Source organism: Eulemur rufifrons, chromosome 5 (assembly GCF_041146395.1).
Source record: "Eulemur rufifrons isolate Redbay chromosome 5, OSU_ERuf_1, whole genome shotgun sequence".
NCBI lineage: Eukaryota > Metazoa > Chordata > Mammalia > Primates > Lemuridae > Eulemur > Eulemur rufifrons.
Genome location: NC_090987.1, coordinates 31,518,514 through 31,536,731, shown reverse-complemented (window position 1 = coordinate 31,536,731; position 18,218 = coordinate 31,518,514).

Genomic DNA, 18,218 nt, shown 5'->3' with positions numbered 1-18,218 from the left:
CTTCCTTTCTAATTCCTTTTATTTCTTGTTTTTGCCTAATTGCCCTGGCTAGGACTTCCAGTACCATGCTGAATAAAAGTGGTGAGAGCAGGCATCCTTGCCTTGTTCCTGATCTTAGAGGAAAGGCTTTCAACAGTCTTTGGATTCTCTAGGAGGTTGCAGTTGTATATTACTTTAAGTTTTCAGTAGTGCCATCCAACTGGCTAGCTTCCCCAAGGCCATAATTACTGGAGCTACCCAGAGTCTTACAGAGCCTCTGCCTGTAGCAGAGATCAATGCAGAAAAACCAGTTCATATGAGCCGATGTTACAGGCTTAGTAACAGGCAATTAATGTATAATAGTTCCACTGAACTAAATGAATAATATGATGATATAGAGTTGTCAGTGATGAGGCTAGCAGGAAACAAGGTACCCTAGAAGCACAGAATTATTAAGGAGTTTGAAAAGGGGTGTGTGTGTGTGTGTGTGTGTGTGTGTGTGTTTCCAAGAAGCAAAGGCAGGAATTATGTTATGGGAAGGCAGGCATAAAACATTGCATATTGAGGAGCTACTTGAGCATAAGACAGAAAAAGACAAGTTGGAGGTGATGACACTAGAGAGGCAGGCACTCAATTCACATAGCCCAACATTCAACAAATGTGACAAAATGTCAGGCACTGGGAACATAGGACTCATAAACAATTTGCAATCTTTACTTAACTGCTGTGCACTTGCAATACAAAAGAGAGAGAGAGGCCAGGTTCACTTAAGAAAGTCCTTGATTAAGTAGTAAAAACAATTAAGATATCATTAAACTCAACCTGTGAGTATGTGGATTTTCAATATTCTATATGGCTAAATGGGAATTATACCTAAAGTACAAAGTATGAGAGTTGTTGCAAGGAAAAGCTGTTTAAGTGTCAGGAGGTCATCTGAGCTGGGAGAGAGAGAGGTGAGCTGTCATGTGTCAAGGCAGCCGATTAAAGCAACTCGCCAACAATGAAAGAATTAAGCCTGTAATCAGTTACTGCGATGGCATAAGCAAGAGGCTAAAAGGAGGGAAATACAATTCCCCCTATGTCGTACCTCCCCAGTGGAATAGCACACCAGTTGAAGGTGAGGTAGATCAGCAGAGACATGGGGGTTGTCTCACATATTGAGGGAGCCCGAAATCAAAGACTCTGGCAATTTTATGGCCCCTAAGGTGGGGTGGGAGAGGGCAAAGGGAAGGACTAGGAGTGGAAAAGTACTAGGTTTCCCTCTCTTCCCCCCATAGAGAGGCTCAGAGAGGCACCTGAAGAAGATCTCTGTCCAAGGTCTCAGATAAAAAGACCCAGAAATGAAGTTGCTGGGGCTAAGAACGTAAATGTGGGAAGAGTGTGACAGACCAGGCGATCCAGCCCTTACCTGCACCTCCCTTCGGAGACTGCAGTGTGCTGACTTGAGCCAGTTCTGGCGTGAGGAGGGCAGCTCTCCCCTGTGAGGCCTGACGGGTACTTTTGTAATTGCCAGCGATCAAACCTGAAAAAGCACACATAGGTTTTCAATCAGGAGCCTGACTCCTCATTCCAGACGTCACAGGGAAAAGTCATTGAGTTACAAGGTCCTTTTTAATGGAACACTATGACCATTTTTATGTGAAAAAACAACTGACAAACGAAAGTTATTGAAACTTTGGGTATTTGTTCATTTTCTCGAAAATGAACCAAGTGAGCCTGTAACTTCAAGGAAAACAATTGTTAACATTTGTTGCCCATGATAAAATCCAAGCTGTCAAGCAAAAATTAGGATTTTGGAAAACTTGTACCCACCCATGTGAGCTTGACCATGTCATCATAATAATTAAAGACTTTTTTGGAATGAGTTCAGTGGTGATGTTAATGATTGTGATTGTTATGGTTAAATTGTGTCCTCTCCAAAAAAGATATGTTGAAATCCTAATCCCCAGTATCTCAGAATGTGACCTTGTTTGGAAATAGTGTCATTACAAGGATAATCATTTTTAGATGAGATCATTAGGGTAGTACCTAATCCAATATGACCGGTGTCCTCATATAAAGGGAAAATTTGGACATGGAGACAGACAGGCACATGGGAAAGATGAAGTGAAGACATGTAGGGAGGACCATGTAAAGACCAAGCATGGGAGTGATGCATTTGCAAAGTAAGGAACACCAGAGATTGTTGGCAAGCCGCCAGAAGACAGGAAGGGACAATGATGGATTCCCTACAGATTTCAAAGGAAGGATGCCCCTGTTGATGTTTTGATTTCTAACTTCTAACCTCCACACTTGTGAGACAATAAATTTCTGTTAAGTCACCCAATTTGTGACATTTTGTTTCAGTAGCCAACAAGAAACTAATACAGCAAATTTTTCATAATGTAAAATGAACTATGTCAACATTTGGAAGTTCTCTATGCTATAGTGAACTAGTATTTTCCAAATAACAATATGTGAAGTTACAGAATCATACATGGGTAAAAGATCCATTCAAGTTTCTAATGGATTTTAATGTCACAGAGTACGAAAATCCATTAATATGGTTTGACATAACAGATTACAATCACATTTAAAAAACTACCACTTGTTAATTTTTGGTAGAGTATCAAAGAAGAATGTCCACAATCATCTGAAAAATTTATTAACATACTTCTCCCTTTTTGAACTATATGTCTATGTGAAGCCACGTTTTTTTTCAGATACTTCAAACAAAACAGCATATTGCAACAGGTCAATTACAAAAGCATATATAAAACCTGTCTTATATTAAGCCAGACATTAAAAATGTTTATAAAAATATAAACATTTCTCTTCTCATTATTTATCTTATTTTGAAAAATACAGTTTTTCAAATAAAAACATTCTAATTCTGTTAACTTGTAATTAGCTTATTTTTCAATTAATTAATAGCTTTAAAACTTCTGGAAATTTTAATTTCTAGTAGAGTAAACATTGTTAAATTGAATAAGCAAAGCTTTTTAAGAGATTCAGCAATTTTTAAGACTTGAAAGGGGTGCTGAAATCGAAAAGTTTGAGAATGACTGCTCTAACAAATGCCCATTTTTATTAACAGCTAAAGTTTGGGTCCCTAAACCCTTTCTAATCTCCCACCCCTGTGAACTGAGCTAGGCCAGGTGTGAGCCAAGGGATTCCCTTCCTTCCTTTTTCCTAAGCATAGTTGTGTTTTCCGATTCCTCCGTTTGATGAGTGTGGATGTATGTCTGGGCCCATTTACAGCATATGCCACATGGGAGATGCAGCATAACATGGAAAGCCAAGCCTACATGGAAAGAGTGTAGTACTCATCCCGCAAAGCACCTACCCCCAGCACCTTGACATAGTGGAATCCCAGGTAGCTTCTGAGCTCCTCTTAGCAGCAGAGAAAGGGAAGGCTCCCGGGAGACTTTCCATCACCATCACCACCAATAGTGCATCCTATACAGATTCCTTGGGCCTTCCCCAAAAGGTTCTGAAGGTCTGGAATAAACCAGAGGATCAGTATTTTTAACAAGCAGCCCAAATGATTCTGAAGCACGTGATGCCTGGACCACATATGGGAAACACTGCATCATGGGTGAGATTGAACCTCTAACCATGGTAAAATATGAGAAAAAGTCACCAGTAGCTCAGAGCTAAAGGTTAGGTGATTATTAAGACTAACTGCTCAATTACACCCAGAGAGAACACCTTGCCTCATGATTTTACATATAGATCAAGGGAGACGTGCACTGGCTGCCAGCAGGACGTGTTAATAGATCTGGTTAAACCTGAGAGGAGGAAAAGATAGATTCGTCAATCTGGGACCCTGGCTGGGAGAATGGGCCCTTGAAATACACTCACTTGGACAATAAAACTGATGCAAAATGAATGTTAATTACTGTGTTCCAGTGAGCCTGGCCATCTTTGCTTAGTTTTGTACTGTCATTTGCTATGTTACACTTACATAAAGTGTCCATGACAGTAATACCTGAGTGCCCTTTAGAAATGCACAATTCATTTAACTGTTGAGTGAAATACAATTTTTGTTCCTCTTCACACAGAGGCAGAATGACAGTGCAATTGTACATAGATGGAACCTAAGTTGGAAAATCATTAATGCTAAGTTGTATCCCCATATAATTTGTGTGAATAGTGATTTTTAGAAAAGGTAGAGAACATCAATATCACATTTAGTAGACCTCAATGTTATAGTTACCTTATCACAAATAAGCAAATTAGCATTTCGTTTTAGAAATCACCCTTTTGTGTTAGATTATTGTCTGAGACTTTCAGAGTTAGCCTTTCTGCTTTGGGATCCACCCTTTACTCTGTTTATCAAACTTATCTTTCTAAAATAAATGTCTATTTCGTGTCTCTTTACCTTGTGCCTTGCTACCACATTGCTCTCCCTCCTGAGCACCTTCTACGTGCCAGGCATTCAGTCAGATGTTTTTCACCTGTGATCACTCTTCTCACCACAGACCCATAGTGTTCGTCTTATTCTCCCCATTTTGCACTTGAAAATGAGGCTCAAAGACCTTATGCAAGAAGATATTTCTGCCTGAGCTAGAACCTTTGCCCTGTTGGAAGAGTCTGGTCTCTAAGCCCGTATGTTAGTCCTTCCACTAGCCTGAAGATGTTTGGGCAAATTGATAATATCAGATTTCTAAACTTAAAAAATCTGAGGTCAATTCCCTTGGCTCGTAACCCCTGAAACCCATACCTGGTCCTAACTATCTCCCATATTAGTACAATGAGATTCTACTGGAAGACAAAGTACCTAGCAGGGCTAGTTAATTTGATTTTACTAACATCCTGTCAAACCGCTGAGTAGAGTCAGAAGTTTTCCAACTATGCCGAGGACAGTTTTGTGTCAAGACATTTAATCACACAAGAGAACAATAAAAATAAGAATGACTAATCCTCTTTCGTTGCTGTCACATGCTCTGCCAAGTAGCAAAAAATAGAAAGACGTTCCCCAAAATGTCACCTTAGGAATAGTTCCCACACTGTATGTGTAAATATTACTTCAGTATGAGGAGACCACTGCTGACACAGGGATGTACCTGGAAATCCCGCTGTTTTCAAATCTTTTAGGTTCTGGACCCTTTTCAATGATCCAATATGCTGTGTTTTGGGGGGAACAAGCCCAAGCATTAAGCTTGAGGAATTTAAATTATTAGAATAAAAAGTATTTTTTTTCTAATGCTGAATTCAATTATTAAAAATATATTAGAAATGTTGGCATTTGTCTATTGTGTTAATATTTGCTTCTATTTTTAAGGAACATATGCGGTAAAAACAAACAAACAACAAAATAGAATATGCATCTCCTTTATGGACTCATAGAATTTCTCAAAATCTCTCTGAAGTTGTCTTGTGTCAACATTCTTCAAGCCAGAACACTCAAGTGTAATGAGTATCTTTATATCTATTACCTAATCAGTAAGAAATAAAACTTCTAGTTCTAACAATTTGCCATTTCAGCGAAAAAAAAAAAAAAAGATTTTGCTTGGCTTGTACCTTCTCATTAGTAAAGTAAATGCAAGAAAGTCTGATTTATCTGGAGTTTTTCCCCACTGAACAAAAAGTAATTTGGCCAACCTAGAGTTTTATTTTTCACTGTATTGTATTTTTTAATTAAAACTGGCCAGTGGAACCTCACTATCCCCAAATCACTGTATGTATTAAATTTCAAAGAATCCTAAAACAACTCTAGAGACTTTCATTTTTTACAAACTGCAAGGCATTAAAATCAATAAACAGGCTGATCATGCAATTAATATGCTAGCGGCCTTTAATGGAAAAAGAGAAGATTTAATGTTAACAACTATTACTTCTCTCAGTTAAAGAAATTTCTACGCCTGTGTTTTACTAAGTAAACTATGTAATCAGGACCATTGAACAAGTAGTTGTATTTTCATTAGAGTTAATGTTAATTAGCCTGTTTATTTTTGCTGTGATAATATTAATTTAGAGATTTGGATGCTCTTCTCTGTACAGCTTCTGTATATAATTCATAATCAAGAATACATCCTCTGGCATGGTGAGGCACTCCAGGAAGGCTACAGATTCTCCTGTAGTCATGTGTATTAACTCCTATATTGCTCCATAAAGATGAAAATAGTGGCATTTAAAAATATTTTGACATTCAGTTATTGTTATAAAGGTGTTCAATGATTTTAATAATTACAAATAAAAATACAATAGGCATAAGGCAACATGTTAGAGACTCCATAAAGCTGGCAGGAGATGCTGAGACAACTTCAACTTGAACCCCGAAATGAAGGAGTTTAAAAATTTGTGGAGTGATAAGATTTCTACCCAAATGCTGAGAGGTCATAGCGATTCCTAGATGAAAGTGTATGTACTTTGGAGTGGAGCAGGCCTGGATTTATGTCCCAGGACAGAAACTCACGGTCATGGGAACTTAGACAAATCACTCTGACTCTCAGTGTCTAAAATTCTCAGTCTATAGCATGGAAATAATATCTCACATGCAACATTGCTTTGACATTAAAAATCTAGTGTAGCACCTTCCATATAATAGGTGTTAGAGCAGGAACCTACTTCCCCACTTCTTCATACTACACTTACCTCCTTCTAAAGTTCAAACATGTTCCAGTAGAGAGCATATTTTCAGGTCAGCTCCTTCTCAAAGGAGCTCTATGACCCTGGATGACAGTGAAAATCCATTGCATTTTTACTAATTTCAGCTGGAAAACCAAAATTTAGTATTTTCTTCAATGATGAGTACCAGTTAAATCACACATATTTTTCCATCACATTACTTTGTTTGCCAAGATCTTAACTTATCATTTGTGTTTATTACTACTTTGAAATTAAAGTAGTTATTGGACTCGATGTTACATCTTTTTGCTTAATGTATGAATAAAGAATTACATATGTAACATATATAATTTTAAACATTTCTTGATAACTGTTTTTTAATATTATTGGATTCCTTTATAGACCTATGTGCTTTATTTTATGCATTTTTAAAAGCATGATTCTAAGAAGAGGTACCTAAACTATACCAGATTTCACAAAAGGGTCCATGGTGAAAAGAGTTAAAACCCCCACCCCTGCCATAGAGAAAACTGATGTCTGGATGCAGCTAAGAGTTCTAGTAGAGTCCCAGACAGAGAAGTCACATTATAAAGTAATTGGTAAACAACCCTTTAAAGGTAGGAATAGATACACCAAGTGATTGTGAAAACTCTGGGCAGATCTGAAGGATAAGACTAGGAAGACAGTGCTTAAAATACTTAACAGCATTCTTGAGTGAGGTGTTATGTGATACTCCATTTTGTTGGTGGTAACTCTATTCTTCCAGTAGCTTGCTCCCCTCCAACCCCCCAAAATGAGAATCTTTATAACTGTTCCCTTTTCTTTCACACCACCTAGTCAATCTACAATCAAATCTTGGCTTCTTTATCTTCAAAATGCACCCAAATTCTGATCTTTTCACCCACTTCCAACGCTTCTACCTGCATCCAAGTCACCATCATATCTCACGGGGATAATTAAATGACTTCTAATAGATCTTACTATTCTAGGCAAGTCCTGAAGCATTCATACAGTTTGAGGAGCACATGGCAGAGGCACAGGACTAACAATGCCTCTTGAAAAAGTCTGGGGCGGGGGGCAGGTGTGGTGGCTCATGCCAGTAATCCTAGCATTTAGGGAGGTCAAGACAGGAGGATTACTTCAGCCTGAGAGTTTGAGACCAGCCTGGGCAACATAGTGAGATCCCCATCTCTACAAAAAATACAAAAATTAGCCAGCTGTGGTGGCACATGCCTATAGCCCCAGCTACTTGGGAGGCTGAAGCAGTGGAATCACTTGAGCTGAGGAATTTGAGGTTGCTGTGAGCTACAATGAGACCACCACACTCTAATCCAGGCAACAGAGTGAGACTCTGTCTCAAAAAAAAAAAAAAAAAAAAAAAAGAAAGAAAAGAAAAGTCTGGAGGGGATGTCCTCTCGTAACACCTTTATGGAGAGGAAAACTAGAAATTAAAGGATAGGAATGTGGTGGATTAAAAATATACCTCAAAATAAACTTCTGCTTGTGGCTGCCAACATTGCAAATTTTAAAGATTGCAAGAAGTCATTCATGTCTCACTATGAGAGAAGGTAATACGAATAGGTGAATTTTTGTTCTTCAGGTATGATGAATCACTCATATAGGAAGAGTTTTCCCAATTGTTTGTTTGCAGGTTATGGACTTCGAACAGGCTAGATTGACTAGGATTCTAGAGAAACAGACCTCAAGGTTTTCCCTGTCTACCCTTCCTTACCTCAGGTATCACTATGTCTCTGCTACTCCAAGATTAAGTAATGGGTTCTGGCAACACACATTTGCCTGGGAATACTTCAGCAGGCATTAGCAATGTGTGCTTCACGAGTAACAGTCAGTGCTGTGGTAAATCTGTGTGACCTATGCACTCCTTAACAGTGAGGCATGTCAGAGCCGGAAGGAACTGTACCCATTCCTGGGAACAGCCCCAGATGCAGCACTGAAGGGTCTAATTCTCCAGGGGGGCAAAGTGGATGAACATATTTTGGGAATATAATAAAATACAGAGTGAAGTTTTAGTCTTGAATACAGAGTGGACTTGGAATCTTTGAACATAGCTCTCCAGGCATATCTCTGCATCTTCTGCTACAAAACATTCACCCTGGCAACATTGCTGGGAAATCTACAAAGGTGTGAGGTTTGAGAAGCAGCCTCAGGATGATGGGAGCAGGATGTCCCAATGGGATACTGATCGCCTTTCCAAAGGGGGAGAGATCCGTCTCTGAGTGACCAGAGCTTAATGATTAAGTCCAGTCTGTTAAGAGACCAAAAGGCGAAGCAGCGTTGGTAAGCAATGCACCTCATTCCCAACCCTTTTCCTGCGACATTGAAATAAGTTTCCTGGAGTGAATTTGAGAGAGAAACTGGATATTCAAAGTCAAGTCCCTTCCTTCTTCTTCCACTTGGAAGTCAGTTGCCTATAAGAAGCACCAAAGGAGTCTCTTCCTGTACATCATAAATTTTACAAGGGCAGCATTGTCAGTGACAAGGTGAGTAAGTAGTGCTAGAAAGCAATTTTTGTTTTATCAGTAATTAAGGTGCAATTTGATTCCCATCTGCTAAACTTTTTTTCTTTCCTTTTTTTTTTTTTTGTCATTTTGTTCAAAATACATGTAGAAAAGAGAAAGCATTTAGATACTGGACACCTGGGAATGCCATGTATTAGCTGTTTGATATGCAGTTCCTTCAAATAGTTCCTGATAGGAAGTAATGAGTCTCATAAGAAAAATCCACAAGGTTAAGAGCTGTGACAGCTCAGAGAGTAATAGATCCTCTTGGTTGATGGATGGAAAGAAAGTTTCATTGTAGGAGCAAAACATGAGCTGGTCTTTGAAGAGAGGAAGAATTTACACTTGAGGAACCAAGGGAAAAAACCTAAGCAGTCTGACCCGAGCGTGTGAACAAAAGGTTGAAAGCAAACGAATGTGGGGCATACCATAAATATGGAGCAGACAATAGTTAAGTTTGGCTAACACACAGCAGGGCCTTACAACCAGCTCAGCCCAAGGACATTGAATTGTACTCAGTGAAAAATAAGGAACCGCTGAGGACCCATCAAAGACCCCAAATGCTGCAGTCAGAGTTAATCTTTGGATATCTGTAAAATGTTAAGATATCACTTAACCCCAATGAGAATGGCCTTTATCAAAAAAACCCAAAACAACACATGTTGGCGTGGGTGTGGAGAGACAGGAACACTAATACACTGCTGGTGAGACTGCAAACTAGTGCAACCCCTGTGGAAAGCATTATGGAGGTTATCTTAAGCAGATTCAAGTAGACCTGCCATTTGACCCAGCAATCCCATTACTGGGCATATACCCAAAGGAAAAAAGGTCATTCTGTAACAAAGACACATGTACCCGAATGTTTATAGCAGCACAATTCACAATAGCAAAGATGTGGAAACAACCCAAATGCCCATCAATACATGATTGGATTAGTAAGCTGTGGTATATGTATACCATGGAATATTACTCAGCTATAAGAAATAATGAAGATATGACATCTCTATGGTTCTCCTGGAGAGAGTTGGAACCCATTATATTAAGTGAAGTATCCCAAGAATGGAAAAACAAGCATCACATGTACTCACCAGAAAATTGGTTTCCCTGAACATCACCTAAATACACATCTAGGAATGACACCAATTGGATATCAGACTGAGGTGGGGGGTGGGGGAGGGGATGGGGGTATGCCTACACAATGAGTGCATTGCGCACCATTGGGGGAGTGGTAACGCTTGAAGGTGCTGACTCGGGAAGGGGGGGTGGGGAAGGGAGGGATAGATACCTACATGATGGTGCAACGCGCACTACCTGGGGAACAGACACCCCTGGAGCTCTGACTTGGGGGGAAAGGCGGTACATGGGCAACGTATGTAACCTGCAATTCTGTATCCCCTATAACAATAAGATGAAATAAAAATATAAAAATAAAATAAATAAAGCCAAAAAAAAAAAGAAAAGAAAATAGTTGTGAGAGTGTGCTTATCAGACATACACACTAAAATTGAAACAATATGAAGAAAAGTTACATGGCTTCTGCATAAAGATATTGAAATTCATGAACTTCTCTGTTGTTTTAATGTAATATAATCCATCTCATACACTTAGTACACAGTCATTAAATTGATGCTTTTGAAAAGTACTTAAGGACATAAGAAAATGCTAAAGATGAGTTAAGTATTAACAAGAGGATTCAAAATATTAATTAGAGTAGAATCCTAATTTTATGAAAGAGAAATAAAAAGAAAGAAAATATGTGTATATAAAACACAAAAATTAAATATGCCAAAATATAAAATGCATTATTTTTGTGTTAAAATTATGATAATTTTATTTTATTTTTCAAAAATTCCCTACAAATTTGTAACCCTATAAAATGCTTTGTAATATCCTTCGAGGTACCTAGTGCTACTAGCTTAAGAACCATTCGTATATGTCTGATTTGGGACGTCAATTGATACAATACTTGTTACTATATATTTCCAGAAATTCCTTTAGTGAAAATAGTAGGAAAATAATGCATTTCATGTATTTATACAGTGTTTTATAATTAACATCCATTTTCATATGGCCCCTGGGCCACTGTGTATAGTTGGTGCCATGCTAGTAACTATTAGTATATACTTGAAGAAAATTGTATTCCAGAGAAAAATCCATGTTCTATACTGAATCTTCTTCTTGTATAACTGTGAAACTTAGATTTTTCCCAGATATCACAGACGTTTCTTTTTAATTGGTTTTGTCTATGGAAGAATCTTGTGAAAGTCTAAATTCTAGAAGGTAAAATATCTACTTGTATTGAGGAATATGGTAGGAAGAGGAAGGCTTTGGGTATAGGGTGTATGTTTTGACTATTTGTCCTCTATAAAAACTCATGTTGAAATTTAATCTCCAGTGAGGCAGTATTGAGAGGTGGAGCCTTTAAGAGATGATTGAGTCATGAGGGCTCTGCCCAGGTGAAGGGAATGACCCATCCATGGAATAATGGATTAATGGGTTATCACTGGAGTGGGATAGATTTATACGAAGAGAAAGAGGCCTGAGCTAGCATTTTAGCCCTCTTGCCATGTGATGCCCTGTGTCATCTTGAGACTCTGCAGAGTCCCCACCAGCAAGAAGGCTCTCACCAGATCAGTCTCCTGGACTTTCAGCTTCTTGGTCTCCATGACTGTAAGAAATAAACTTCTTTTCTTTATGAATTTCCCAGTTTTGGATATTGTTATAAGCAAGTGAAAAAGAATTAAGATATAAAGATTAAATATGAATCTTGATATTTCTAACTTTTGATAGCTGTATGACTTTGGGCAACTTTTCTGAGCTTCAGTTTCGTCATCTATAAAATATGAAGAATAATTTCTACTTTATAGGATTTGTATGCAGATTGAATTAAGTAATGCAAGCAAAGAATTTAACACAATTTACTATGAGCTCAAAAAAACCACTTTCATTTCCTTGTTCTGCTGGGTAGGTTAACATCCTAATGTCTATCATAGCCACCATAAATGGTGCTCACCCATAGCCCCACTCTTACCCTATCTTATAGGCTACGCATTCAGACTGTTGTCTGTTTCAGTGAGTCCCATAGATGGTCATATCCTGTTCCAAGAGATCATCCTTTCCTGGCCACTGCAGATTGAAATAAAATGATTACCTTACCCAAGAAAGTCTAATCTACAAATTCTACAATGGTAAGGTGGCCAGTGTGAGAATTTTGTGAACCAAGGCTTACGGTGATTAAACAAGAATATACAAAATTCTATTGTAGAAGTTTGATGATGAGAGAGATATTAAAAACACACCAAGAGAAGGAACGCACAGATGCTATAAGTCAGTAAAACACAACAGTAAGTAAAAGCCATGCCACTAAAAAGAGATTAGTAGAAATAAATTAGATGATAGTGGCAGAAGCAACAGGAAAAAAAAAAAGAAAAAAAATATCACTGCCTGCCTTCATTTTTCTGTCATGTAGAATGCAACACTGCCTTAATTACAGATCAGATAAATAGTTTTCTGCAATGACTTAGTCCTTTGGTGATTTCAACAAATATCTAGGCTAACTTGAGGGGGTAGCTTGAGGGCAGGACAGAGAATAGAGATTTTAACACTGCACCAAAGCTGCCATTTTTATTTTTCAGAAAGAATTCCAACCAGAAATTAAACTCTCAAATGCTAAAATCACTAAAAAGAGAAAAACAAATCTTATATTAAGATGGTGTATTCATATTGCTTATTTCACTGTAATAATTCTTCAGCTACAGTGTAGACTCATGCAATGCCAACTTTGTTATATGTTCCATGAGACTGTGTTTTTGTTTTCTGTTTTTACTTTCTCATAAAACTGAGAAAGATTATTTAGTGCTTAGTGTTAGGCATCCAATTCTCCAATTATGGTTATTTCTTCTACAAGCTCAAATCTACTCTTCTGTTTCTTTAGTGAATTTTCCTTTGGTTATTGTACTGTCCAATTCAAGAATTTCCATTGTTTCTTTTAAAGAATTTGTATTGATGTTCTCTGATGGTTCATTGTCACCATACCTTCCTTTAATTTTTTTGCCAGAGTTTTCTTTAGTTATTTGAACATATTTATAATAGCTGCTTTAAAGTCTTTCCTATGCTCAAAATCTGGGCCCCTTCATAAGCAGTTTCTATGATCTGCTTTTTTTCCCCTTATATATGGGTCACATTTTCCGATTTCTTTGCATGTATGCTAATATTTTTGTTGAAAACTTGACATTTAGATAATATGTGGCAGCACACTGGATATTGATTCCCCCACATCTTGGAAGTTATTGATGTTGTTTTGTGGATGATGATGATGTTTGCTTGGTCACTTATTTAATTTGTTGGTGGAGCTAACTCTGTGAAGTCTATTTCTCAAAAAATGTGCAGCCTCTGATGTCCCTCCTTAGATTTTTTTCTTGTTTTTGTCTTTTAATCTGTATGCTTTGGAGTCACCCTTGGTCAGCACAAGTCACCCACTGGTCAAAGGCTATGTCTAAGCCCTGTTTAAAGCTCAACATCACTGCATAAAAATAGTGTGTCTTTGCAAGTCACTTATCCTCTCTAAAAGTGAATTTCTTTATCTGAAAAATGGGGATGATATTAGAGACTATCTGAAAGGATCTTTGTGAGGATTAAATGAGATAAAATGTTTAGACCAATGTCTTGCACACAGAAAGTATGAATAAGTGTAAGCCCTCCATATATTAGGCTTAGATCACCTAGGTGGGCAAGAATATGATACACCATTCATGCTTTGTGGTTTTATTTTCCATAAAAACAAAAGATTTAATTACAGAAGCACATGTGCTTAAAACATACCAATTTCTACTCACAATTATATATGAAGAGAAAAAGATAAAACTAAAAAACAATGATTTAAATATTCATGATGGTAAATCGAGTGGTTTTAGACTTATATACACAAAATGTTGCTATTGTTTAATCTTCTCTCACCTTGAAATATCTTGGGATTACATACAAGTTTGTTCCCCATCTGTTATCAGCCTATTTTTGGCTGGTGTTAATTAAACAACCTTATCTGTTCTTCTCAGCATACATCAGAAGAAGAAACTACTTCTCATTTCTTCAAGCTAAATTATAATCTAGGCTTCCCAGTTCTGAGCCTCTTTACTGCCATCTCCATAGCATAATTCCACAATTTATTCATTGGATCTACCAAGTACATGAAGTACTCATTCATACATGTGCCTAAAAAGTGCTCTTACTCAATCTGGGTAGGTAATGATTTCAAATAAATGTCAGGTTCATATTTTACTTTATATGCTTGGAGTTCCAATTCTTACAATATAATTAATGGCATTTACATCTCCCTTGGGAATCCATTGGGACTGGCAAACTGTGACTTTATCTGTTGTTCTTAAGTGTAGTAAAATCTTGGAACCTCTCTCCAGCAATTAGAGGAAAAACATATAATGTTTGAAGAATTCTTATGAAAAAGCTCTGTCTAGGAATTATGCATCCTTGTTGTTTGAGTGGTTTTATGAAAAAATAAACAAGAATATGACTTAAGATCCAAGAGGGCTCAATAAATTTTATCCCTCAACTTTCTTTCCAAATTCTAAACCAACTATGTAAGGAAAAATGAGAAGGGAGGTGGGTAGAAAACAAACAATTTTTTCTTTGTTTTGGGTTTTTTTTGTTGTTGTTGTTTGTTTGTTTCTAGCTTTGGTAGGACTGTATTGAGCATGTGACTTACACCTGTGGAAAACACAGATATAAGACAGTTGAACCTCCAAATACCAAATCTGAGTAGTACACCCACGAAGTCAGTGCAGTCCTGAAATACTGAAAGCTTCCTCACAGAGGGGCCTACTCAGTAAAACTCATGGAGGGGCAGGTTAGAAAGAAATAAGGCCTGGCCTAGAAAATGGCATTATTTCTGATTGTCTCTAAGTTCCTAAAACAAACTTAGATTCCTATGAGTGAGATATCTATATCCAGATCAGCTCAAGTCACCCTGGTGATGAGACAAAGACTGAGTCCCGAGTTAGGCCAGTTGTTCACAATCAACTATTCTCTTGCAATTCATGATCTTTTACCTTACTTCACTCATCTTCCTCCCTTTTCCTGGAACTCTCTGTTTCCTTCTTAAAGAGGTCAGACTTTTTAAAAATAAATCTCATAATCTACATTTAAACACATAAATGACAATAGAAAACACTGTTATAGTGTTTATCACATGCCAGACACTTTTCTAAGCATTTTACGTATATTATTAATTACATTTAACCCTCAGGAAAAATTATGATATGTAGGCAATAAGTGCTAATATCCCCATTCTAAAGATGAGGAAACTAAGGTTTAGAATAGGTAGGTAACTTGCACCATGTTATACAGGTGGAGTGTGGTCTCAGATTCAAGTCACAGGCTCCAGAGTTTACATTCTGAGCCATGATCATCTACCATCTCTCAAGACAGAAACAGATAGGCAGAAATAGATAGCTAATGGATGCAAGACATAAAAATATCAATTTCTTCAGAGTAACAAATCACAATACATACATTTTTGTCATTTCAATTATTGTGGATAAATCATTGCATTGATAAAAAATTCTGAAATAAATTGTGAAATACAGAGACACAGATGACTAAAACGATAGGGAAGGGGACACTTATTATTTGATTGTGGTGGGCGTGAAACTTTCCAGAAAAAGGCATTCATTATCTTTTCTTTGATTTTATTTTCTGACTTGACAAGATATTTCTGATTTTTACATTACTATAGAACAAAACCATGATTTATGTTTTAAAATTTACATAGCTGCTTTTATGTAGTTTTGACAGTTATCTTTTTTAAAAAAAATTTCTAGCCCATGGGAAGGAAGAGTTTGGAGGGCCAAGAAGCAGTCTGTGGATGCTAAGAGACTCTTCTGTTTATCCTTGCCCTCCCATTCTGTGCTTTTGCTTATAAACTTATAATACCTTGAATTTATGTATAAATTTTAATAGCACAGTTAGAGAAGAGCTTAATATTATTTACACAGTAGTCTTTGCTTCATTGGTTCTTTTCTACATAAAAGCATAAGGCAATTCAGCAGAACAATATCTATTTGAAGTCAGGAATAAATTCCTTGATAACTCAGTGTAACAAGTGTAAAAGTAAGTTACATTTGTACTTAAATCTTTTGACTTCATCCTATGGCATTTTTATTTAAATTGTCAGCAATATTCAAAAAAGTTACATTTACTTTTCCAACTTTTATATTTTTAAAGAGATTAGGTGGGATTTTATCTGTTCCTCTTAAATGAATCTTGAAAAATACAACCATAAACAGCTTTGTAAAGTTGATATAGTTTTAGACCACTTATTAAAAACTAATAATAAACTTATTTATTAGACTTTCTGAAAATTACTATAGCTAAATTACTCTAAATTGAATCTTAAAAATTTCTGAGTGGCGTATTACAAGAATTGATGAACTTAATTGCCTCCAAAGAGCTCCCAAGGGCAGTACGTAAGTTTTATGAAGAATAAATAAAACATACAGAGCTAATAATTTATTAGCTCTCTGTTCAGGAAAATATGAGCATAAAAGTCTTCCTTCTAGTGCATAGGAATTTTTAACAAGAATAGTGTGTTTCTAGGAGGTGGTTTCATTTTATTTTTTATTACCTAATATCCAATTCAGTAGTTCAGATTTCCCTCACATACTAATAATTCCACTTAGGTTTTTCTTGACCAAGGCAGTGATAGTACATTTGTGAATAAATGAAATTAGCCATTAGAAATGGTTATGCCTTCTCAGTCAGTAAATATAGAATTTCATATTTATCTATCTGCTTTGGGGTCAAAAAGGAAATAAAAATTCTAGGTCCACCCAATCTTCAGATGAATGATGACAGATAAAAGATGGCAAGTCTCCGTGGCCATTTGTGAAAAGGTGTTCCTACCTAGTCTGTAAACAAATAGAAATTCATTACGACATAGTTTGAAAAAGACAAATTACCTAGAATTTATGGGAGAGTAATTTGTTTCCTTTAAGTCATGATAATGAATTTCCATTATCCAACATTTTTTAGTTTACCCTCAGGCCTCAGAAATTGGAACAATGATTATAGGCTTTAGTGAAAAATAGTTCCCATCTTCTTTCTTTGATTCTCTTACAGACTAGGAAATGGGATTCTCTCTGAGCTTCCCTTTGCTGAGTACAAGATTTTAGAGATGAATGTGCCACATGTTAACATTATTTCTAAAGGTTATTCCCTCTAGAATAAAGGGTTATTCCCTTTATTATATTATTACTATGTTCTGGAGGAAGAAATAGAAAAGATTAACAATTCTCAACTTAAAGGTACGATACATTGCAAAACATTGTCTTTTGATTTCATTTTGTTTAAAATTTGAAATATATTTTCTTATAAAAGTGATAGTACAAATAGTTAATTATAGTCACTTACTTCCCAATTAAAATCAAAAAAGCTTACTCCATAATATAGCCAACCTATAAATATATAGATTTATCATGTCAATAATATAGATTAAATTTGTTTTCTTATATTATTTTTTTCTTTTTTAACCAATCAGCATAGCCCAGGACTTCTCTTAAATAAATACTTATAAGAAACTCTCATATCTGTACACGAGAAAATATATGTATGGATGTCAAATCCAAGCAATGTTTTATAGTACCAAAATCTTGAAAACTACACAAGTATCTATTGATAGGTGATTGCAACTAGATGAATATTATGTATATATTTATTCATAGTTATAAATTAGAATATTTATAACAACAGAAAATTATATAATCTTTAAAATAAAGAAGGTATCTCTACATGTTATGGGAAAAGAGAAACAGGCATTTCTGTTTCCTATAAATGATTTAGCCATGTAGCCTTGCCATGACTGTTTGAATGAATAAATGTTATAGAAAAATCATCAAAAGCCCTAAAAATAATTCATTTATTTATTTACTTTTGTTTTTTTTTTTTTCCATCTAAGTTGGAATGCACACAGGTAAGAAAGCAAAAAAAAAAAATCTGAAAAACCTTGCTAAATATGGTGGGTTGTTTTTCCTCCTTAGAACGTAAATAAATGTTAACTTCTGACAAATTAACACAAAACCTTAAATTTAGACTCAGAACAAATTAAGTATACAGCAGGTCCTCTAATAAGATCATTTCGTTTAATGTTGTTTCGTTATA